General features: G+C 42.1%; 1 protein-coding gene and 1 long non-coding RNA gene across 6 annotated transcripts in view; one reads left to right on the plus strand and one right to left on the minus strand.

Moving 5' to 3' along the window:
- Positions 1-2197: 2197 nt before the first annotated feature.
- Positions 2198-10785, minus strand: LOC129208147 (uncharacterized). Its single transcript, XR_008577686.1, has 3 exons — positions 10656-10785; positions 3786-4071; positions 2198-2317 (listed from the first exon to the last, which is right to left on the minus strand). It is a non-coding gene; the product is annotated as an uncharacterized LOC129208147 (long non-coding RNA).
- Positions 10635-25137, plus strand: part of OSBPL6 (oxysterol binding protein like 6) — a 105333-nt gene continuing 90830 nt past the window's right edge. The window contains exons 1-4 of one of the 5 annotated variants that reach the window (XM_054830410.1): positions 10877-10943; positions 14050-14097; positions 14375-14420; positions 14540-14607. The gene's annotated coding sequence lies outside the window, so the exon portion shown is untranslated. Of the gene's footprint in view, positions 10700-10864; positions 10944-14049; positions 14098-14374; positions 14421-14539; positions 14608-25137 lie in introns of those variants that run through there. The other 4 variants (XM_054830413.1, XM_054830415.1, XM_054830414.1 and 1 more) reach the window with 4 other exon arrangements.

A 25137-nucleotide genomic window follows, 5' to 3' on the forward strand; every position in this document is an offset into this window, starting at 1 on the left:
AGATGGTATATGAGAATGAGAGCTGTCATTGAATCTGGTTCAGAAGTTTAAATTTTAAGTGACAGAAACCGCATATTTAAAAAAAACACAAAGCAGTGCTATTCCTTATGTTAAAAGAATATTAGAATTCAAATGCGCAAACGTTAGGAAGTTGCAGAAAAAAGGTTGCCTAAGAAACCTCCTTTTGCTTCTCTCCATTCCCTTCATATGTGTTACGATGCAGCCCTTGATGACTCACCAGAAGTTTTTTTTTCCCCAAGAGCACTTGTTTCATTCAGCACAAAGAACAAAATTGAATCTGGGCTGCACGGTTAAAGCGGGCTGTAAAATTCCTGCTTAATTTCTTGTAGATATTAGAAATTGCATAGTCAACCACACAGGTTTATGGTTGAGCCTGGAGAATGGGACCCTGTCTCTGACTCTGACCCGGAGATTGTTTGTGAGGGTGGTTGCCATTTCTCTGGGATGCCTCTAGAAAAGTCCTGTTTGGGTTTTTGTTTGTTTGTTTTTTTCCCCTCATCCTCACCATAAATTTTGGGTAGAATTTGGGGCTTTCTTATATTTGCCTAGGGGAAAAAATTCTGACCAGGTTGCCATAGATCCAAAACTCCAGAACTGTCAAGCAGCACCTTTGCAGCCTTAACTACACCGTGTACGTGTGCAGTGAGCCCAATGTTTTTAGAAAGCGTCAGTCCTGCTGTGAACGAGATAGAGACACCATGCTCGTACAGCAGGTCTGGCGCGTGCTGCTGAACGAGTGCAAGGCGATGTATCTGCGTGTTAGGAGTGAGCTAAACCACAGCCTACAAGGGCTGAGGTCCTGTGCCAGCACAAGCATCTTTTCAGTGCATGTGCAGATCTTTACTGTCTTTACTTAAGAGAGTGCTTAAAGTATAGGATAAGGGTGGGAGTGTTATTTAGGTGCTGGATGAAATGCTGAGAATCTCTGTATAGTCAGCTGAAAAAAGAAAAACTTCTTGTTTACGTGTTTGAATCGGCCTTTTTGACGAGCCTCTCCTATATCAAGATCCCCTGACTAACGTGGCTCTGCAGGTGGATGCCTGTGTGTTTAGGTGATGTAAACATCCCCAGGAATGTAAGCACTCAAAAATGACGTGACTGCTGTCTGTATGTAGTCCTGCTTTGGGCTACAGAGCTCTTTTCCCTGCTTGTTCGCTCAGGTCTTGAACTGAAGAGAATTGGGCTGGTGCTCAAAGAAATTTCCCCATTTTTAGTACTGACACTTCGAGATACCCTAAGAAGCAGCCTGCAAGCAGACAGTATCCTTCCTTTTTAGTCCCTGTCGAATCAGTCTATTAGATGACTCACACGGAGCCATTTGTAGTGTCCTGGTAACATTGTTTAGAAGATTCTTCAAAGCAAAATTATTAGTTGCCCTCCTTAGAGTTCAGTGTATTTCCCAAAAGCATTGATAGCGGTTTGTGTAAATACATTTTGCTATTATAAAGTCCCGTGGCATTTTTGATTGGATATGATATTCATCACTCCTTGTTTAAATTGTGATATAGCGCTACTGATAAGTAGGTGGCATGCTGCTTTTCTAGGTCATTTCACTGGTAAGAAAAAACTCTGCTGTGAGATTGAGCGTTAGGTTCCCGTACTGGAAAAAACTGCCTCACGTATATTCCTTTTGCTGGTGGTTAGTAAATTGGCTAAAACTGTATAGGGTTTTTTGTTTGTTGTTTTGCAGTAATAGTGCTTTAATATTGGTAAGTAGAATTTAGTATGCTTATCTGTGATTTGGATTTCAGCTGTGTTCGTCAGCCAGAGTTTCTGTGGGCATTGAATGGGGCTTTTATACCTTTTGAAAATGGGATAATACGGGTTTCATATATTATGCTAAATGATGTTGAGTAGAAATTATTTTATCCGTTTGTTGAGTCATAACCACTTGGTCAGCAGAGGAGCCTGTTGTTTGTGTAACTGGAGAAAGGTACTAATTTGCTTATGTTGCCTGAATGTCTACATTAGGGTATTTCTGATCATTAAATGAAAAAAGGCCGTTCTCAAGAGGGCTGCGCATTCCAACGGGATCTGTGAGTCGGTGATTGCAGTCTGTTCCCTTCACTGGTCCTGGGGCTCCTACTTGAGACCTTTTCCTGTGGTGGTACTTCAGGTGGGGGCAGAGCCCAGGTTTGCACTGTGCGGTGGAAATGGATTTCCTTCGTATCCTTCCTCTTTTTTCCTGTTAATGGTCCGTTTTCTGACGCAGGGTACTCAGTCGTGTTATCTCTACTCTCTCTCCAGAGATACCATCTCATGTGTGCGACGCCAGGCACCTCCGCTCTTTCAATTACTGTAGCAGTGAGAGGCACAAGAAGGAATAATCACATGTAAGTGGAAGCTGTTGAAGGTGAAAACAACATGCAATTACGTGCACAGCTCCAGTTCAGGAAAACTACTCATTTATATTCTCACCGTACCATTTTTGTAAACTTTCTATCTCTATTTGTTAAACATTCACTTAAAAGTTTGTCAAAGATTCTGCTCAGGTTTTTCACAGAACGTCAGATTTGTACTGCAGTCGTACTGGTAAATTTCCTCCAAAATAAACTGGAGGAAAAAAACCTGTAATTGAAAGAAGGAGGGTCAACGATGCCGAGTTCACTTAACGTCATTAGAGTAAAGGCACCGAGGGCGATGCCGGAGCCTGCAGCGCTGGGAGGCCATCGCCCTGTTCCAGCAGAGGTCACTGGTCTCCTGGAGGTGCGGGTAGAGGCTGCAACTCCAAACGGACACGGCTCTTGGAAATCTTAACCCGCTTCTAAGGTAATCAACTTGTATACTGAATTTCTTAACCAAAAGGTTGTGGGTTTTGGTTTTGGGTCCCACCCGAGAATTATCTCAAAGTGTATAATTTCAAACGCATAGTTTAAAAGACTTTAAAATAATTTAATAATTATTATTTAATAATAGTTAAAATAACTTCAAGTAATTAAGAGAAGACAGAATCCTAGTTTAACTTGCATCATTTCTCTGAATTATTTTTTAAACCATCAATTTCGTCATAGCCTCTTAGTTTTGAAATACAAATGATGTATTTTTGCTCGCACAAGTCTCAAACGTCTGTTTCTGATTCTTTTTCTTGCTGTTCCAGAGGCTTTTCATACTTTTGCAAAGGCAGGATTAGCCAAATAGTTTTAAAATTATCATGCCCAGTGTGAAAATTTTCTGAGACACCTGAAAACACCACATATGGAACACCTTTTTATACCATTTCTTGGCATTTTTGCAATTTCTTTGTAAAAGATCGAGTGAGATAATGAGCAGGGACTAGGAAGAGAACCAGAGGAAAGAGGGACAAAACAAAGGAAAAACAAGGAATGTGATAAAAAAGGAGTTCTGATTTTGAGACAACGGAATAGGAAATGGTCTAATAAGAGGTAAGGCATAGAGGAGTTTCCTGAGGGAAAGTCAATTCAGATACTGGGAAAAGCAGGATAATCCGAATGTTTCATATCTTAAGATGGAAAAGATGGAGGGCACTGTGGTGCTCTGGAAGCCAAATGCTTTCAGATTAGGTTGGGTGTAGGGATTTGGAGTCTCTTGGATGGATGTCTATCACCAGTGTACTGCAGGAGCCCTTACATCAGTCCGTAGTAACTTCACTATTTTGTGTCTTATTTCTCCTTTGTTTTGAAACACGCTGATTGTCAGGCACCATGCACATTTCATATGCACGTAACTAATATTACGGCACCAGGATTACTTCTAAAGCAATAGCTGTTATTTAAAAATGCGTGCGTTCTGTTGAGCTCCTTTACCTTGCTGGGTCATTTCTCCTTCACCCCTCTGCTGTGTGGTGGTTCTGTTCCTCCTCCTTGCACTCACAGCCCACCCCCAGCTGCAGCTTGACTTGACTGAACAACTTGCAGCACAAATTGGCCTCGGGTCACTCATCCACAGCCTCTGCTTTTGGCAGGGACGGGCACAGCAGCAGAAGCTTGGGTTACAGGCAGGATCAGGCCTCCTGCAGCCAGCCTGGTGCTGTATCGCACTCGAAAAACTCTGGGTGATTCCAGACGTTTCAGACAGCTCTGGTCGCTGAAGCTGTGGAGACAAAAGGAGGCAGCTCTGCGTCAGGCGACTCTGCTGGGTACGAGAGCGAAGAGAAGTGTGCGGCTGAACGTAACACAAAACACGGTTCAGCTGCTCGCCCTGATTATTAATGCTTTAAGGGAAGCTCTAAGGAGGAGCTGCTTGGAGGGATGATGGCCTTTATGGCCGTGGTGCTTTGTAAACGTCGTAAATCACAGCTTGAAAATAACACTTCAGTAGCGCCCGATCCACGTGTCTCATAGATGGTGGGGCTGTTGTTTTGAACTATACATGGCACTGTTGGATTAATTAAATATTGATATAAGCCTTTTATTTCATCTACTTTAGCAATATGCATCTGCCTGCTCCCAAACCTTAATCCTCTTATTATGAATTTTTCTTGAAAGTCTGCAAACTCTGTGGGGCTTCACCCAACGTGAAGTGTGAAGAAGTGTTCAAATGTAATGTTGACATGCAACATCTGCAGGACCTTCCTCAGACTGAAGAGTTAACTGCTGACCAGACCGTACTCTATATTTAGAGAAAGTGTTTACAAATCGTCAGCATGGGAGTACAGGAGATACCCTGGGAATTCTTCCAACTCTTCTGACTGAGTTCTGTCTATGGAAAGTGCTAATGAGCAACTTTTTCTGATGTCATTTTAAGAAATACAAGACAATGTTAACAGAGTGTATTCAGGTATCTGGACATACCTGAATAACTCTATTGGAAATGCAAATATATGCTGGAAATATTTTCTGAAATCAAAATTATAAGCAACTTCACAATCAAAATTGCAAGATTGCTGAAAGTTATATTAAATATGAGAACTTCGATTGTCCTAATCCTGGGCACACTAAATCCCCCTCCTAATGTGTCTGTTACATCCAAGGATAGCAGGAGTGAAGTTATATTTAATCAGCAAAACAAAATCAAAGGCAACGGCATGTGAAAACATGTACTGCGTGTCTTGACCCACTGAAGTTTTTAACTTTTAATCAAGTCCACAGAATTCACTTCTATTCAGAGTTCACTTCTATTATAATAATGCTGGGGGAGACTAAAATTTGCCGCCTTCCTTCTTCGTGACAACAAACCGGCTTAGCTACTTAAAATTATTGCCACAATTTTGGACGCAGGTTATCCACACACACGTATGACAGTAGGTTTTTCCTGTGCCTGTTTAAAGGACAAGGATACAGAGATGGCCTCAATGCCCGTATATAACAATGTGCTTGGAATTTTCTCCTGGAGGCCATCTGAAACTGTTTGAAACTGGGTAATCTCTGTTGTTTCTTTGCAAAAGTAAATTAGGTAGTTCTGGGAGGTGCAGAGGAAACTGTACCACTTTTTAAAACTGTAACCTTTTTAAAGTTATTGTAGGGGAGGTATTGAGAGAAAAGTCTTTTAAATCTTGAAGTTTTAAAGAACTCAGTCTAGAACAGAAACTAGAGTGCTGGTAGTAATCAGCAGGGTTATAATGGTTGTAGTAACAACACTTCCAACCAGAGATTTATTTCTTCTTGTTGTTGTTGTTTAAAAAGTGTGGCTTAAAGCGTTTATACTGCTTTGGTTTTGCAGTCTACATGGTAAAGAAATCATATGCATTCTGCTGAAGATGAGGCCATGGGACTACTATCCATTGCTGAGGTCAAGTATGAAACAAACTCTTCTCCTTATCTTTGAGTGGAGATAGCTAGCTACACAGAGGATCAACCATACAGATTTTGTTTACATGAGATTTGACCGCTCCAGCTGATTTATCATATGTTTGTCCTCAGGGATTCTTGGAGTTCTGCCAAACTGCATTTCAGATTTGCTTTTTGGATTTCTAGTTTCTTGTATTTAATAAGGATATTCTTAATAGAGCTCTTATAAGTTGTGGTTATCTGTGTAAGAGTTTTAAAGCATATCTGGATGTTTCTACTTCCCTTTCCAGTTTCTTCAATGAGAAGAAATCACTATCCCTTTCTCTTCCAGGATGTCCAAGAATGGTTTAGATTTTACTCCTGTGATGATCTATGAATATGGAAAGTATTTTTGTTGTATTCTATGCATATGATACGTTGTTACGCTTCAGGATTTCTCTTGCTATGTACTGCCGCAATCTTGTATAAAGGAGAGCAGAAAATGGTGCTGAAATGAATAGACCAGTGCATATGGATTATCACTACTGAAACTAAAGAGCAAAATGCTGAGAGGAGAAAAACATTTTTTCCAGATTTTCTTCAGGGGAATGGAAAAACACCCAAAAGAGGAAGACCAAGAACTAGGAGTCAGATTTAACTTCCAGGGAAGATGGGGAAAGGCAGGAGTATGCTTTCATACCTAGAGATGCTGCTTGTCCTGTGTTTCTCTCACCTAACTGAGCAGAAAGAAAAGAATTAAACCATCTGAATGCCTGTACAGGACCAGCGGAAAGGTCCATTTAATCTGCTGTCCTGTTCTCCGCGGTGGCTGGAAACTGGTGCCTGGAGAGCGCGTTGAAACAGGGCAGATAAAGCGTGTCCTTCCTTGGGCGACTTTCAGCAGGCAACAGGCAGGCACCTTTTCAGCAGGAACTGCAAAGGGAATTATTGTCCTTAATAGCTACAGGTATCCCTCCTTCTTTCGCATAATCCCTGCTTAAAAACATCTGTCTCTTCAGCTCCATAGTGTTGTATAGCAGCAAGCCATCTGATTTAATAACACTTTGCATGGAAAAGTTCTTCCCAGTTGTTGTTTCAAACCCGCTGTCTGACCACTTACTGAGTCCCCCGAAGTCTCGTGTGATGGAAAGCAGCGCGTGATCGTTTCCTGTTGGCCTCCTAAGTACCATTTGGGATTTTATAGATTGGAAGAAAATCCTTCCTCAGTCTGTTCTCCAGCTAGAAATTATCTCCTCGCACAAATGTATTCCCATCCCTCTGCATATATTCTTTTAGCCACGTACATGCATTTTCTAGTTCCACATTTTCATATGAAGGAACCAGAACTGTACACAGCGCTGAAGTGCACGAGAGATTTACACGGGGATGTAATGAGCTCTTCTGCTTTGTTCTTGGCTGCTTTTGGAGTAATTTCTAACATTGTTTGCCTTTTGGACTACTGCTGAGTAGCAAGCTAATGTTTGCAGAAAACTACTCACAATGACTCCAAATGATATAGGCTTATTTAGAGCCCATTATTATGTATGTTTAGTTAGGGCTATTTTCACTACTGTTTACATTAGTTTGCAGTTATTGACATAGACTTTCAGCTGCCGTCTCATTGCCCTATCACTCACTATTGTCAGATCCTTCTACAACTGCTCAGAGTCAGATTTCATGTTCTTTCCATGAGTAATTTTGCATCATCAGGAAACCGTGAAGATCCTTGGTCCTCACATGAGTACTTTTAGGCTATTCGCGTGCAACAGCGCTCAGCCAGAAGTATTCTAAGTAATTCAGCCCTATGGAGGACTCAAAGAAGGAAGCGAATAATGTTGTGTTGGGTGGTCTGTCTCTGCAAAAGAAAGAAGAGGTTGATCCGGTTTCCTACTCAGAATGGAGTTACCTGATGTCAGCCCTGATGGCAGCTGTGCTTTCTGATTCTTGGGGACGGCTCTTCAGTCTTCTGGCACATCCAGTTTCCATCTCGCTGGCACTTGCCTTTTGCTGCCCCTACAGCACGTGCCTGCTCTGAGCCTCCTGCTGCCTCCTGAATTCTCCCTCTGCCTCATTTGTTTTATTATCAGATGCTCTTTAATGCTCTTTGGTGCTCCACTTCATGCTCATTCTTCAAAGCATTTCCAGTTCACTGGTTACTACTGCTGTACTCTCACAGTTTTGCATAAATCAAATTAATTTGCAAAAAAGACAAGGTGTACTTTGCAAAAATCTTTAATAAAAACATGTGTCTGCTACCTGTGCCTTGCCTGTTGCCAAACACACACGAACCCTAACAATAAATGACAGCAAAGAAACAACAATATTGCTACTACAGGTGAAAATAAAAATATTTTCTTAAGATTCTGTAAGTAAATATTTTCAGTGCCCATAGATCTGCTTATCATCAATGTATGGTAAGCAAACCTTTCATATTATATTTAGTAAACTTCCCTGTTGCCCGAACTAAAGAATAGGACATTTTAAAGGCATTTGTGTCTTGCCAAGAATTGCGGAAAGAATTCTATGATTTAACCTGTGGAGCTTTTATCTTTGCATGGAGAATCAAACTCTGTTTTACAGCCTTCTTTTGAAGAACATGCCTCCCAATTGTTAATAAGCCTAAACTTGAGAGGAACAGGTCAAGTTCTTGATGGACAAAATAGAATATAGCTCCTTGCCTGTGTTTACATTCTTACTTTAACATTTCATCAAGATCTTCAAACCTTTGCTCCTGGCAGTGTAAATTATGAGTAACAATTAGTGAAAAAAAATTTCATGTCATTGGGTAACAACCACACTGATTTTCAAAAACTTTATATAAGACTACATAGGCTCAACTTACATCAATGTTTTTTGCCAGTGTTTCTGAAGTGATATGGTTATAATCTTCTACAGTTATGCAAGAAATGTCCATATGAATCCACCCAAATGATGGCTTATTTCAGGACTAAAGTTTTGTCTAGATAAGCCCTTAGAAGATGAGGATGGTATCTGTGTGCATACACTTTACCAGCATTTTGTCATCCACCGTCTATGTAACATAATTGTATAAATAAAATATTTAAACTGACTTTCTACACATTTGTTTCTCTTTGGTTTAAGTATAAGCAAATTAGTAAAAAAACCCCACCCAAACTCTGCAGAATAGCCACTTAAGAATTTGGTATCAAGATTTTTAGAGAATATTAAAGAATAAGTTGTTCAGAAACAAGCCAGCTAATTAACAACACAGTTTTCTGTAATTTCTTTCTATGCAAGGTTTGCTTTTTCAGGGCGCAGATGTTGAGTGGCCTCTTGACTGAAATGAATAATGGTGTTATTGAATGGTGTCTTTAAGACACAATTAAGCGTTGTGTCCTTTATTTCCTTGGCCTGATACTTATTTCTTTTAGGAGAAAGATAAGTGACTACATTCCTGATAGTATTAAGCTCCCCATAATGTATATTGCTTGTTACTGAATCTTTCTATGGATTTTACATGAAAACTTACTCTGACACCTCCCAAAATCCCACTTAATTTTTTTGCTGCTTCAACTCTTGGAATCTGAGCACAGAAAATAAAGAATTGTGATACTTAATGAATTCCCTAACTTTATTCAACCATATTCAGAATGACACTCGCAGGTTCAGCTGAGAGACTAGAGCATATTTTTCTGAGAAGCTTATCCTAGAAGTTACATCAAAAATACTGTGTCATGGGAACCTTCTCTGGAGGTCTCTGATTCGACAGGAAAACAGCCATGGCTTTTTGTATGCCAGGGTCTGCAAAATGATCCTTTGCTGCACAACGATGCTGCCAAATCTGGAACTGCTAGTTTGAGAAATGGGGAAAACATAAACCAGCTTTTTTGCTTGATGAATAACGTAGGTTCAATAATTGGATTTCTAGAAACATGTACATCTCTCTACTTTTCCCAAGAAATTTGCCATTTTCCCCTTTTCTCTTATTGAAATTTGCTGGCAGTCACATCTAGCTCTCCAGGGATTTCAACTGATTTTCTTGGGCAAAAAAATATATTCCCCATCTTGTTACCATGAACCAGACAGCAGGGCTAAGCTGGAGGATTAAAATAGGACAGCCAGGGGGAGCCCAGTTTGCTAGGAGAGGCCTCGGAGCCATCCCCAGAGGACAGGACAGTGCTCCAGCCCTGGGGACGGGGAGTGACCAGGCTCTAGCAGAAGGACCAGGGTGCCAGAGGCAAGTCATTAACCGGATAGGTGAGTCTGCAACCTGTCTCCTCCACAGCAGGGTGATCTGTGCCACTCAGTGGCTTCTCTACGCAAGACAGCCTGGCTTCCCATTTCCAAAGGTGTGCCTAAGCCATCAAGGATGTCATGAAAGCTGTGACGGACAATCTACAGTAAAAAAAAAAAAAAAAGCAAGCTAATATAGATTAAACTAAGGGAGTAATTTCTCTGGCAGTGTTCAAGAGTACATAATGTGGTTTTTTCCACAACCTCCCATTATCGGATGACAAAGACCAAATCAGCTAAGGCAATGAAAGCTGCGGGCATGGTGACGGTGCAATGTTGGGTATCGTGCTTGCGTTACCAAGCCAGTGAAGAGAAAGGCCCTTACCGCGGCTGCTGACAGCCCTGCTCTGTACCTACGCCCGGGTGTCTCAGCAGCATCCCTTTGTCTGACACCACCCTCCCACCGTGGCACGGAGGTCCCTCTTGCTTGAGTGCATTCCCGGTGTTGCCACGTGCTTTCCTGTTTAATTTTAGACCTGATCTCATGACCGAAGCCCGGTACTCGGTCCCCGTTTCTCCGACACGCCGGCATCAGCTTGACTCCGGGCTTTGCTTCGCGAACTGGGGCCGGCTGCGGGAGCGGCCAGGGAGGTGCCGTGCCCCGGCGCCGCCTCGCCGCTGCGCTCAGAGGGCCGCAGGAGCATCCCGGTGCCGCCGGTCCCCTCCGCTCAGCCCAAGCCCAGCCCAGCCCAGCCCAGCCCAGCCCCGCGGTACCTGTCACCGGGCCCGGCCCGCTGCCGCCGGCGTGGCGGGGACAGGTACGGGGCTGCCCCCGCCGGCAGCGGCCGCCCGCCGCAGGTGGGTGCCGGCCGGCGCGGAGGGCACCTTGGCCGGCGGGCGGGGGCGGGAGGCGGCGCGGCGGGGCTGCGGCGGCGGCGCGGTTGCCCGCCCCCTCCCTCCCTCCGTCAGACGGGCGGGGAGCTGCGGCGGGCGGGAGCGGGGAGCGGCGGGGCGCAGCCGCCCGCGCCGCAGCGGGGATGCGCCGCGGATCCCGGCGAGGAGGTGGGCGCTGAGCGGCGGCGCTGGGGGCGCGCACGGGCGGGGCGCGGGGGCCGGCGGCCCCGCACCGGGCCCGCAGCCGGAGCGGCGGGCCGTGCCGTGCCGTGCCGCGGAGCGGCGGGTCGGGTCGGGTCGCGCCGCGCGGCGGAGCCGGGTCTCGGCGGCGCCGGGCCCCGCGGGGGGAGCAGCGCGGCGCGGCCGGGTGCCGGGGTGGGCGGCGGGGCGCGGCGGTGCCGCCGTGGGAGGCGGGAGCAGACCGGGGCGCGGTGGCGGCGAGCCCGGTGCGGGGGCCGGCTGTGGCCTGGTCCGGCGGCAGCGGCTGCTGCGGCCGGCCCCGGGGCGAAGCCGGAGCATCCGGACCGGGGTGGGGGGGACGGGGTTACGTAACTGCATCCGCGCAGCGAGATGCGCTGGTGTCAGCCCCGGCCCGGCGGCTTAATTGTCGCTCCCCGAAGTCGTATTTTCTCCCCCCTCCCATGCAGAGCAATTTAAAATGCCCCAATAAACTGCCTGGTCTGTGAGAATGAACTGTCGATCAGCTATCCCTAAGTTGATACACTCTTACGGTACCTTTGTGTTTTAGTCTCTGTCTGCCTCAAAAAAAAAAAAAAAAAAAAAAAAAAAAAGGCAGGAGCGGCCTGTATTCCCAATTCGCTAGCAATGCTGCAAAACCCTTGCAAGTACTTTGAATATGTATGGATTCATTAAAGCAGTTGTTTGGAAATTATCTGCTTCCTGCAAGTGCTGATGCTTAAAATGACCATCCGATGTGGGTTTTGCCATTGGCCCATCATGTCATTTTATTTTATAACTGCTTTAGCATGCTGCAAGGCTATATTGTTGATATTCTTCCCCAAAGCTTCAGCAATGCAGATACTATGGAATATTAGTAACTGAAACAAAAGACCTTGCTGTGCTTCTCAGAGTGAATTAGGAATCCAAGGTCGAACAGCAAACTGCAGTGCAACTTGTGTGGGGTAACGTGACAGAAGAAAAGTATTCACAAATCTTATTAGAGAGTTTACACGAAAAGTGTTCCTTAAATAGACTCTTACTCAGTAGATGAAAAAAAATTGCTTAGTGAAGGTGTGAGGAAATAGCTATTTTAGGACTACAATTAACTGTATCAGCTCGATTTTAATGGAACTAGTACATTTAATTGCATTCCTAACAGATTTTCTGTTCTCCAGATGATTAACTTGCAGAATTATACCAGTTCAAAGATTAAAATCTCATCAAATATCTAGTGGTTTCTGTATAATATAATTGTTTTTGGTTTATAATAATTCTTTTCTAATAACCATCCTCTGTCCCTATAGCTGTAGATAGTATAATTAGACTTTTTTTATCTTGGTATAAATGACATGACCTTGACCTTTAGAGGTTAAGCAGATGTGGTTGGTATGCATCTCCATATCTTATATGTTTAATAAAATATGATGATAATAAAGAGTTTTCTCTTACTTTTGTTTCAAAACTATACAAGAGGACTGCTTTCTCTTTTCTTTCCATGTTAGATAAATTAACAGAGATATGCGCAACATTTATTGTTTAAAATACCCTAAAGAGGTTTATATTTAAGCTACTTCTTCTGTACAAGTAAATGGTAGGATGTATATCTGGAAAAAAAAATTGTAGGATTCCTGACTGAAGACCATCTAAATATTTTCCCTTGCTACTGAGGGCTGAAAGAGGAGCATTTTGTTGTACTGTAGTTCCTCAAGCTCACTTCTTCCACTTCCTATTAGTTTGCTATTACACTCCCGGATCCTCCGTGGTGCTTGCGAGCTGTATTGCTAGGTGTATTGTTAGCAGTCTTTCCGATTGCGGGCCCTTTTTTGTTCTTAGCCCATTCTGGCGGTATATTCATCAATCTCTGTGCTGCTCCAAGTTTCTATTGTGGCTTTTCTAGTCTTTGTTTTGCTTCAGTTCCACCCAGGAATAACAAAACATTGGTTCATCTACTTGTAGAAACAAGTGAGATTTTTTCAAGTGCTGGTGTTGAAGGGCTGCACACTCTCTCTCTATTTATATGTTTGGATATGTTTTTTATACAACCATCAAAACCATAACTTTGCTCACAAATGTTAACTGAGCAGCCGTTCAGACCTTACTACGAAGCCACCGTGGCTAACCAAAGCCTTGTGACTTCCTCAGAGGGGAGATCCCCACCTCTTGCTCTGTTGCAAGTGCTGCTGGAGACGGGGGCTGCTCTCCCTTGGCACTTCTTCCTTCAATCCGTGCTGGAGGTGAAGGCAGAGGGTGTTCACAGTGCTGCTTCGTTTTCCTCCAGTCCTTCAGCACGTGTCTGTATGTGGGATACGGACGTGTGTTTACCCCTTGGTGCCTCACATTTCTTCTGAGGTACAGTGGATTTCTCACTGTGACAGAAGTGAATGTTTTTGCTCTTGTTTTGTCAAATACATGATATACCAGCACGGGTTTTCTCTGGGGATTTATTTTGCATATGCTTCTTTAGTTTCCTGAGAACTTAGCTTCTAGTACCATGTGGCTTTGTCTCGGGGGAGTTGTATTTCTTAGGGAACATTAGTCCTCCAGGTCAGCCCTTCTGTGCCACTGTGGAGAACCTGCTGTCCCTGACGCTGGTATTGCAGTGGGAGACGGGAAGGGAACTGCCGGTGCTTCACTGCTGGAGGGGCATGTGTGTGTCTATTTTTAATGTGTGTGTATGTATACGGTGAGTCTGTCCAAATGGTTTAATTAACCCGTATGCCTCATATATAGGGTAGAAAATAATTGTCCATTACCCCTGTCTTTTCAATTCAAACAGTTCCCAGAGATTTCTGGTGTACGTGCTGATTAAAAACTGCGAGGCTTTATTTTTCAGGTTTTTTTCCTGGTAACTAAATGCTTGCTGGTTTTGAAGCTTTTGACTATGCTGGCATGGGAAAAAGCAGCAGCTTCTGTAGACAGTTTTCATGGGAAATGTTACTCTGGGCAATTGTACTTCTAAAAGGAATTTCTCCAAGAATTTCCTTCAGGCTTGTGTTTCTTTCTTAAGCTGATTTTAATGAGATTTAAAAAAAAAAATCCTTCCCAGTGGAATACTAAAGTAAATGCTTACTTTTTTTTTTTTTTTTTTTTTAAGTTGAATTTGCAATATCAAGGTTCTAGATGTCGAAGGAAGCAGCAACAGGTACTATATACAAATAAAAGTAAACATGCTCAGGGCATATGAGGGGTGTTGGGTTTTTGACAGATTGAAAGCATGGCTTTGGTGACAGACAGGGAAACTCTCCAGCTGTAAGAAGTCTGACGGGGAGGAAGTTGCATTATGAGGTGCTAGGTATTGGGAACTAAATTTGATTGTAATATTATGAAATATTAAGGAATATGAAATTATAGCAGTATTCATGCTATGAATGGTGCTATTTATGTATATTTGTAATTAATTTCACTATCTCTGTATCTAGGTTTTCTGAGCTGTAAATACAAGCCTACAGTTTTCAGCTGTTTCCTGTAAGTCAAAATACAGACATGAGGGCAGTTAAAAGTTTTCTTTAAATGCTGCCACCACTGTACACATCCCGGTGAATGGTGTTTCTAGCATATCCCTCTTTCGGGGTTATTCCTTTCAGAAGAGCTGAAAAAGGATGGAAGAACCGTTTGGTGCTGACAGCTGCTGAGCCACTCAAAGGGAGCACAGGTAAATGTGAAATGTGGAAGATAGGAGAAGACCATGGGAGCGATCGTGTATGGACAGACAAACTCGTGTCTTTCAGGGGTTGAATAGACTCGTTAAGATGTTAAGGGAGGAAAAAAGTGAAGAATACCAAAATACTAGAAACAACTGTTGAAAGAGGAAAAAAAAAGGGTTGAAGTGGGGTTTTGTGTGTGTGTGTTTCTTTTTTTAAGGGGGGTTGGACCAAGTGACATTCAGAGTATCCTTCCAACCTAAATTATTCTATAATTCTAACTGGTTTGGCATTAAAAGCAAAACCCAGACACTGCTATTTTCCATTCACAATGAAAAATAGATGATGCTTAGAAACTCTGAATTATTTTTTCTGGAGTATGTGTATTAATCCTACAGAATTTCCAGCTAGTTTAGGAGCTGGTTCCAAGTAAAATGTGTCTGTATGTGCTGAGGGCTGTATACAGTTATGGGTGGTAGCAGCAGGGAGGGAGGTGCTGAATATCAAGCTTGTCTTTCTGAGAACGCTACAGACTGGTTTCTTAAAACGGTTTCGATGTGACCCCCTCCATCACCAACTCAGAAACCAAAAAAGATTATATCGTAGTACTTGTTACCTATAACTTTGAAAAGTGAAGCTTGGAAGGAGGAGGAAGTTGGAGACTGAAGAAGAGTAAGACGATGGGTCTGGAATGTATGGCAGTTGTAATGTCCTAAAGATTAGGAGAGTTTATAATGATCCTTAGAAATGCCTCGCTGTAGCAGAGAGAACAGCTGCATTTTGAAACCAAGTTCAATAATTTCCTTTTCTTTTTTTTTCTTTTTCTTCAAGATGAATATATTTTAATACTAGTTGAAAGCACTTCTCTTAAAGGAAATAATGGATACTTTAACTTGAGATGTAAAGAAAAGAAATTTCTTGTTGATTGTGAGCTTAACATAAAGTCGCAAGAACTTTAAGTAGCAGACGTCATGTTGCATTCAATTCCAAGATTAAGTTTTCTACCAAAAAAAATCTATTTCCTTCTGGGAAACTTGGCTTTCTTGGTGTTGTCTTGCAGGGGGATGGTATCTGTATTTCTATCAAGTGTGGTCCCTGGGCATCTCTTAGAGGTTCTGTGTTCCTCAATCAAATATTTCACATTTGTGGAATTTAAGCCCAGCCCCCACTCCAGTGGGTCTTTTCCTCCTTATTTTGGGATGCTGAGAATCAGGTGGACAGGTTGAATCTACCCAGAATTTAGCAGTTAGGAAGTCCGGTCTTGGTTATGATCTCTCACAGTGCGATCTGACTGCTTGCATTCATAGCTCTGCTAAAACAAGAGTTTTATTTTCCCTGTTTCAGAGTGGAAATTGAGAGATGGAAATGCTTGTAGCCTATAAACTGTATAAAAGACCCATACTTTTCACTTCACATGAAAATTGTGAAAATCACCAAAGCTATGCTTAGTCCCTATTGATTTGCATATTCCTAGTCCAAGCAGAAATGCTAAGGAACTTATGGATTCTTTACCTAAAAGGCTGGATTAATTTATCTGTATGTGGTATTGAATGTAGTCCTACTCTCTAATGCAAATGCTGTTCTGTTGGTACAAAGCTTTTCTACAGCATATATTGTTTCCAATTAAGATAATGAATTATGTTTGTAAAGGATTCAAAGGCATTAAAATATTAGATCCTTTACATCAGTACAGGGGGACATATATCTGGGATTGCTTTGTTGTAAAAACAAATCCAAAGTAACTAACATTTGTATAAGAATGATCTATAGATCAATTTCATGATACCTTATCTTGGACTGTGATATCCTTTTTCAGATTATGAATTGAAAAGTTTTCTGTTGAGAAATGGAATAAGCTCAGGTTGCCCAACGAAAAGGTCATATGAAGCTTGTGCCATGGGGTGAAGGCTACCTGCTCAGACAGAGGAGACCAGCGTTAGCTGACCTGATTAATCCTGGAAAATGAGAAAACAATAAAATACATTTCTTCTCTAATTGTTGCTAACTTCACACTTCCTGTAACACATTTGGGGTGGGAGACAAAAGAGTTACAGAAACCTCGGTGGCAACTGCTAACTGACCTTACATACGGACTGTGGAATTGGTGAGACCTTTGATGGCTCATGCTGACAGTTTAATGAGAAAGCAATGAATAATTAAAGCAGTAGCCCCAGGTGCAGGAGATGAGGGAGCATGACATGGGACATGCACATACCTCTGGCACTTGGAAGGCTGAGCTGGAGGGGAACAGCCTGGTGTGAGGTCCAGGCCACCGGCCAGGACTTGGACACACTGAGCAGTTGTTGTGAGCGTTCTGTTCCCCAGGGCCTCTGGTGGCAGTGTCACCTGGACCTTGATTTGTGTGTGTCGTAGAACAGACAAGCTGGAACAGAAATGCCGCACCCATCCTGCTTAATAGAACATGACTAGATTATGTGACACAGTGGTGTCTTTCTATTCTTGCAACCACCTCACCCTGTTCCCCTGTGAAAAACCCAGCATAGATGAGGTGATGTTAAACAGGATTTGGGTCAAGAGAAGTTTCTGCGAACGTCTTACAGGAACGGCTCCAAGCTGGTGATTCCTCCTCCCATTTCACCTCTGCCTTCACCGTCTCTCTCCTGTGTGTGGTCAACCTGCTTCTGCAGTGGGGCTGCAGATGGGCTCTTGTCCCCACTTCTACTGTATGAGCGTTTTTATGCCTTACCTACTCAGGGTTGCCTGACACCCTTGAGGTCTTGTTCAGGAAAACATCTTTTAACTGTTTTTTCCTATCCTGTCTTTGAAAATAAAATTCAATCTTGTTTGGAAAGTAATGGCACTGTGATTTGAGAAATGAGAGAGAAACGAATCCAGATAGACCGTGGCTTATCTTCTGAGATTCTGATTTTTGAGGTTATGGCCACAAGATATAAATTTCTTCAATTAATTTATTTTTCTACACTAGGAAAACTTTTAGTGGTGGGGGGCAACTTATTTTCTTTTACACCTTTGTATTTAGGGTGCTGGTTAGCCATGTTGCCACCTGCTAAGGATTGATCTTCTGGGGAAACTGGAAAGGCAAAACCGCTGATGGAGAACTACAGAAATGGCAACAGAAGTACCAGATAAAGGGACTTTCACCTTGTAAATGGGAAGTTGGAATGGTTAGTTTAGTGACAAATGTTTGTTTCAGAGTGGAGTAGGTCAGCTGGGTGAGAAGGTGGTGGCTGATGGTGGAAATGATACTTGGTTAAAAGGAAAAAAGCTTCAAAATAAAATAACTTGTTGAGATCTGAAACTAGCAGTTGGTGTTGAGTCATCTTGGTGTCCCTCTAACCCCTGTGTGAGCATGACACATGCATCCCTCTGGGAAGTAATGATGTCTCTTTTGTGTTTGAAGTCAGTGTTTCTTGGTTTTAATCTCTTTCTGGAAAACAAGCTTTCTTCAGAAGGTGTTTGCACAAAACAGAAGGATGGGAATGATATGAAATGGAGCTACAGAGTACTCAGAGGATGAGTCTGGATGTAAAGTATCGGTGTGCCCCTGGTACTGGAAGGTTAGCTCTGTAGCCATACAAATTCTGTGTCTTTCATTGTAACAGTTGTTGATGCATAAAATCCATCTTTTTTTCCCCCAGTTCCAGTCAGCTAAATGCAAGTTGTCCTCCCAAGTTCACTTGCACCTGACAACAATGCTTTTTGGGGCATGTAACTTCTAGTAACTATGGCCAGGTCATAGTTGCTGCCTGGTTTAATGCTCTTGGGTGACACAAACATGGGCAAAAATAACCCATTCTCTGACTGAAAAGAAAAAAAAAAAAAGAAGCTACTTCTATAACTCTCCTTAACTGTAACCTGTATTTGTGTGGGTGTGCAAGAGTGCTATAGGAAGTTAAATGTAAAATATATGGTGGTCCACTGAGAAGGCTTCTCTCGGTCCATCCTATGACTGGTAGTGTAGCCTACATACAAAACCCATGGTCAGTTTGTAGTACATGATTCAGAGTGACATCCAGTGCAAAATAATCTTTAAAAAAAATTACAAGGTATTTTCTTCAGTTGCTGCACGCTCTGTCCCCTGCCCAGTCACCATAAATACAGTTGCATGACAGAGCTTACAATTAACAATTACAGTGGCTTCCGTCTCTAATTAATACAATAATGGTTGTGCTTTCTTGTGAAATGTGAGTTGGGGATTGTTGGGGTAGGCCTCAAACCAGGTCAGAGTATGAGGATTAGAATTAGCCAACTGACCCTTGGAGGACTCCTCAATAGCTCCACGTGGTTATGCAGTATCTGTGAGTTTAAGGAACAGAAACAGTTTCAAAAGTCATCTATGACATGCTTTTTAATTTCTGTTTCTGGTGATGCAGTGATTGCTGTTGGATCTGCAAAGAAGTTGGTTGCTCTTAAATGTACCAATGAACGTGGCAGCTTGGGTTCCTAGCTCTTACCCTTTCCCTAACAGCTGCTGTGTGTCCATCTGCCTGGAGAAGGGAAAATGTGCTACAAATTGAAGTAAAATTTTGTGAGCTACACTAGGGAAAGGAGAGAGAGTGGCAGATTCTTTGCCTTTAAAATGTACAAATTCTAATTCATAATTCTCTTTCTTTTTTCATAGTATTTTGCTGAAATCAGTGTAACATGAACCTATGAACAGTAAGACAGGTAGAGGAGGTGGTAAACCAGCCATGTTGTAATCACTTGGCCTTTCCTAAAGCTGTCGTATTTTTCTTCAGAACCCTTAGGTTTTAGGCTTCCCACTTGAAATGCGTAAGCCGGTTCCCCAGAGGCTGTGTATCAGATCGCTGTTCGTAGTTCTCCTGACATTTTGCGCCTTCTTGATTGCTTCGTTTTTCTCCTAATTGTGCCACCTTTTTAGACCCAAATAAATACTTGTCCTCTATGATGTGTGCACTTTCTAATAGTTGAAATGTTACTGAGCCTGTTCCCGCATCGTACCAGGGCTGTGCCCGGGGTGGGGGAAGGATCGGTGCCTTCAGCTCTGATACCTGCCGACTGTCCCGTCCAGCGCTGGGCTGGCCCTCAGCTGCCAGCTCGTGCTGCAAATACGCCGTGGTATTATTAGCCCCTGCCACCTTATGCTATTTCTGGTATAATTGCTTTCTGATATATTCCTTATTAGATTTCCCCCCTCAATGTTCTTTAGAATTTTGAGAGATTTATTCAGTATTTGCAAATTTTTATGCTTTAATCTTTATTTTGTGAGCACATTAACTCAATCATTTTGCATAAAGCCAGTCAGTCATAAACCTGTGCTGTATCTCTTTACTATTCTATATACTATTTGAATTATTTTTAAGTTATGCAGCATGCTTTTGTAAAGTTAAAATATATTGACTTCAGCATTTTCTACATTTTCTTCATTCTTTTTCACTTGTGTTATTTGTAGTAAATCAGTAAAAATAATGTCAAAGATGCAGTAAAGAATAATGCTATGTAAAAAATAGGTAGAGACTAACAATACGGACATGGTAAACATGGTGGTATTCTCTTGAGGGCAACAGAAGTATGCTAATTTATGTCAGCTGAGGTGGTTTTAAATACAGTAAACCAGAACTATTTAATCTGGGATTGGATGTAAGTTAGGCTAATAGTGCGCTCTAGAAAAGGGGCAGTATCTCATAACAAAGAAGTTTTATTTCTTGATGCCACTCCATGTGTTCAATGGTAAGCTCTCCATCTTTTTTTCTTTCTTTCGTTCTCCTGCTTTCGTCTGGTTGCGGACACTGTGCTCAGTGCTGAGAAATGCAGAATATGCTTGCGGAGGGCATGGCAGCCTTATTCATTTCATACTTTAACATCTCTGGCAACTTTCCCACCTTGAAAGCTGATGGAAACAAACTGCTCTTTAGGCTGCAGATATCTTGAGGAACGTGTAGTTCTGCTTTCTTGGCTGGTTCTTGGGTAGTTTGCCATAAAAAATGTGTCATAGCTGTGTGATTTAACACTGAAAAAACCCCAACGTTAGATAAATCTGTTTATAGAAGAAACTTAGTTTCTTATAAAGAAATATAATGAGCGCAAACTAATATTGAAACTAATTTTTTTGAAGGACAAGTGCACCAGGGGTGTGTTCATTACTCCTCCGGGTTTCCAGCACCGAGATGTGCTTGCTCAGCTCTTGCCCTCTTTATCATTCTGCCTCTCCTCCGCAGGTCACCCCCTACGCGTTAATACACACCTCTCTGGATTTCGGTCCTGTGCCCAGGCGCAGCGATCCCCGCTGGGGACAGAGGCACGTCCCCTTGCCCAGGCTGCCGCTGCTCCGTGCCTCTTCCCTCCAGCTGCCCCTCCTGCATCCCGGCTGAGTCTTCCGTGCTTCTCCTGAGGGTCCTTTGCCAGCTCAGGAGATCCTCGGTGGGGGATGGAAAGGCAAGGCAAGGCAAGGCAAGGAGGGAAAAAAACAACCTGGCAAACAAAATGCTTGGAAAATCACAATGTTAAGCATACCAAAGAAAATCGGTTATTTTCCTAATGGGCCTTATGTCTAATAGCAGTGTAAGGTGCTATTTCTTAACGGCAGTAAGTGAAATATTTTTGCACTTTACGTTGGTGATTCTGTCAAGGTGGGTTATACATTTCAACCATGCTGAAGCAGATTTAAACATAATGGTACAACTTCCAAATGTGAGTTTCTCATTTAGAAGGACAAGTCTGAACAGAAACAAATGTGTATGTGTATTATGAAATCCAGAAAGTAATTCAAGCAGACCTCTCTGAAGTTTTTCTTTTTAAACAATCTCAGTATGCTGCAAAAATGACTTTCAATTCTTTAGGCTCCCACAGATTGCAGCACAGAAAATCAATACTTTTTCAGCTAATGTCAGTTTTTTCCATTGAAGGATAAATGAGGAAGTGTGAGGCTTCTAGGCTTCTCTGACTTCTGTGTGCTTCCCAGACAGCTAATCCTTATTTATCTTTACGTTTTGTATAATGCGTACTTAGTGCTTGTCATTTTATTCTCAACCATTGCTTGAGTTTACAAGTTAAATACTCAAATAATGATGGAATTGTGGTGCATTTTTAAAGCCTTTGTTCAAGTACTTCGAGTTAAGAGGGTGACTGTTTTATCTGAGGAAATTAAACTACATAAGAAACTGAAAACGATCCCTATCACGGGTTAGTTTTCTGCTCATTCAATAATGTGATGGCTTGGCTTGGCTTTGTAGTCACTGAAATTTGTCAGTGTTTAAATATTGGTACTGTGGAGGGTTTGTTCTTCAGTTTGATTTTTATAAACTGAAATGTTACGTTTATATATCCCTGAACAAAAGTTTCCTATTGGTATGTTGGCAGCAAGCCAAATGTATTTAATTTTTTAATTTTGTTTGTTACTTTAATGATCTTCTCGATATCCCCCTGTACACATCTTTTGAAAATGCTTTGAAAATACTGTAGATTTGAATTAAAGAAACTATTTTTTTATAATCTGGAGCAAATATGCACTTTGCATTTCTGTTTCTATAGATTTATCAAGAGTAGCAAAAGAGTGGCATGATCAAAGGCAACACAACGGGTCAAAAGTGAAAGACAGCAAATGTCAAAGTTTAGGCTTTGCTCATTATTTCTCTTTTGCTAATAAGAGCATGTGCGCATATGAGCAGAGGGCAGGAGGCAACAGCATTTGCTCTGGCAGATGAGAAGTAGAGAAATAAAGTACTGTAGGTCAATGGTGCTCCATTCTAGGAGGAGGTGGATCTCGCAAATAATGATATTAGGGGAGAAACTTTAGCAAAATTCTGATGTTTGCTTTTACGGTTGCTGCAAAGTTTGCCTGCACATAAGAGCAACCTCATTTGTCAGCAGTGGCTGGCAGGGACCGTGTGGTAGGAATTTTCACTTGAGGAGCTACGAAAGACCTAGATAAATAAAAATGGGCAATGTGCATCTCTCTCAGGAAAAGGGCACAAGAAGAACGTGATTTAGCGAACGGGCTCTGCTGTTCGGAACGCAGGGTCAGGAACTTTAAGCAGAGACAGAATATTTTCCCCCTTGGGTTATGCCCGATTGCGGATTGCAGCGGACAGTTCTGAAGGAGCTTATAAACGCGCGTGCCTCGTGCAGCCCCAGCGCGGGTGCGGGCAGGACAGCCAGCCATCAGCCGCTTCGGACGGCGGCTGTAACTATGCCCCTATCTACAGACCTCTAGCTATATACGTTGGTTAGCAACCTGGCAGTGAGCTGAGCAAGGTATTTCAGTATTTTTCATTGTAATTAACATCTTACGTGCTTCGGTACATTTAGTACCATGTTTCTGTTCTTTCTGCGCACAAAACCGTATTTTCCTATCTTTGTTATTAAACTATCTAGCTGTAAGAGGCAGTCAGTGGTAGAGAAATGCATAAAAGAGAAAGTAAATGGGAGAAAGTTAAAATTAAGCAAACCATTTCCAGTGCTATTACTAGATTTAGAAGAGAACACGACATTTTACAAATGGTTTCAAAGACTAAAACATAAATATTTGAGAGGAATGGACGGTAAACTCCAAACTCATAGCAGTCATTTGTCACAGTTGCCTGTGGGCTTGCTGAGGGTCTGACCGGAGTGGTGTGGAACTGGAAACCAGTGCCCTGCACAGCCGTAGATGGAGTTTTTAAAAAAAAAAAAGTGAGGGAAGTAAATTTCCTAACTTTCATAAATGCATGGGCAAAGCCCTGTTTGGTAGAATAGATGCAGTTTTCTTGCTTCAGAATGCTTGTTAAAAATGAGAGAAAATAAGCGTGAATGTGAGATTTTCTTTCCAGAACACTGCAATTTCCAACTGAATATCTAAAGTGCTTCCCCCCCTTGTTAATCTGCCTTTTAGAATTTTTATAGCCAGGAAGCTGTCCCAAAACACTTATTTGTTAGGCGTCACTATGTAGCATTAATACAATTAACCTTACAAATCCTTTTTTCTTCCTTAGCGTATTTGCTTGGTAATCGTTCAAGAATTATTTTACTGCTATTTTCTGATGTTGATTAATTTTGGAACTGGTATTGCATACAGCAGGGGAGTTTCTCTTCTGTGTAAACGGCTGTGGGCATCTTGGCTGAGATTGCTGACACATATTTGGCTACACGCTGACTTACCAGCTATTGTCAAGGACTAAGGAATGTTGTGAAAATAAAATGAGTTACTTAAGAAAATTGCTGTTGTCCTTACAGTTGGAGTGATCTCTCCTCCAAAGGAAGAAAAAGTTTTCTAACAGATCTTGAAAGCTGATATTGAGATATTTTATGATGGTGGGGTATGAAATTGTTCTAAAGTGCCTTTCAAAAACAAAAACAAAAAAGTGGCTGAGTATCTTTGTTCATTCAGTGGCAATATGCACAGTAATGAAAAGTTTCAATTGAAAAACACTGACTAGGTCTCACTTTTGAGTACAATTTGGATACTTCTCTGTAATTCAGTCCTCTGGTGTAACTTTCTGGAGGTATATTTCTTTGTAAAAATGACAGTATTATGACTAGTAATACATAATATTTTTTTGAGATAACGTTTATGTATAAATAAATATATCACAATATATTTTCACTGTCTAGATGATCGATGACTCAGAGTCAATGCAGTCCAACAGTTTTATTCTAGTGAATTTACAAATACTGAGTTGCCCTGCATATAACCTGAGCTTATAATTTGTGAATGGTAACAAGGAGCAGAGGGAGAAATTTTATCTGTATTTCTATTTTTGCTGTATCTTTTATGGTTTTTAATATAGTAGCATTTTATCATTTATACTTTTGCATGCAATATACTTTTCAGGACCATTCTCATGCCTAGAGGTTGCTGTCAGGAGATTTCTCGGTAGCTATGAAATCAGTAGACGACAGTAAGAGAAGCTTAAAAAGGAGATGCTGAACTTCAAACCGTGGGTTGTACGGCATTAGCAGTTCAGAAAAACCTGATGACTTGAGTTGCAATTTCTGACGCAGACTGTTTAGGTCTTCATGGCCAGCAAAACATGCAGTAAATCCCGCTTTCCCATTTTCTGCTTCAACAGCGGTACATAACTGTTCTGTTTCATAAACATGTGTGATTCCCCTGAAGAGGGAAGAGGATGCTTGTATTTTGGTCACCAGTTTTATTCATACGAATTTGTCATTGGAATCCTGTCCATATTTTGTTGAATCTTACTCTGGAAAATCCAAATTTATCAGGGTCTCACGTGAGAATAAGAAGCTCTCAGAGTGGGGGCAGTGCTCCCTGATTTGTCAAAGTCAGCGAGCGGAGAGAGGCGGAATACTTAATGAACCCTGTTTGATCAGTCTGTGATAGCCAGCACATCGTCTTGGCTCTGGCCAAGACCGCAGATAAAATCTCGTGGCGGCTGTTAACAGCAGGGGTGGAGGTGTGCGTAGGATCCTGGCAGCTGGGGGGTTTGATGACACAACAATGAAGTCTCACATAATCATGAAAGAAAATGTTTAGCATCCTGTCTTGAGCGTGAGTATGTACCTAACGGTAATAAATGCCTCCTGGTCAGGATGAGAATCAGTCCTAACAGAATTGCGGGTGAATGTTGTGCTGCTTCCTCCTGAGGAATCTTGACAAA

This window comes from Grus americana, chromosome 6, assembly GCF_028858705.1.
Source record: "Grus americana isolate bGruAme1 chromosome 6, bGruAme1.mat, whole genome shotgun sequence".
NCBI lineage: Eukaryota > Metazoa > Chordata > Aves > Gruiformes > Gruidae > Grus > Grus americana.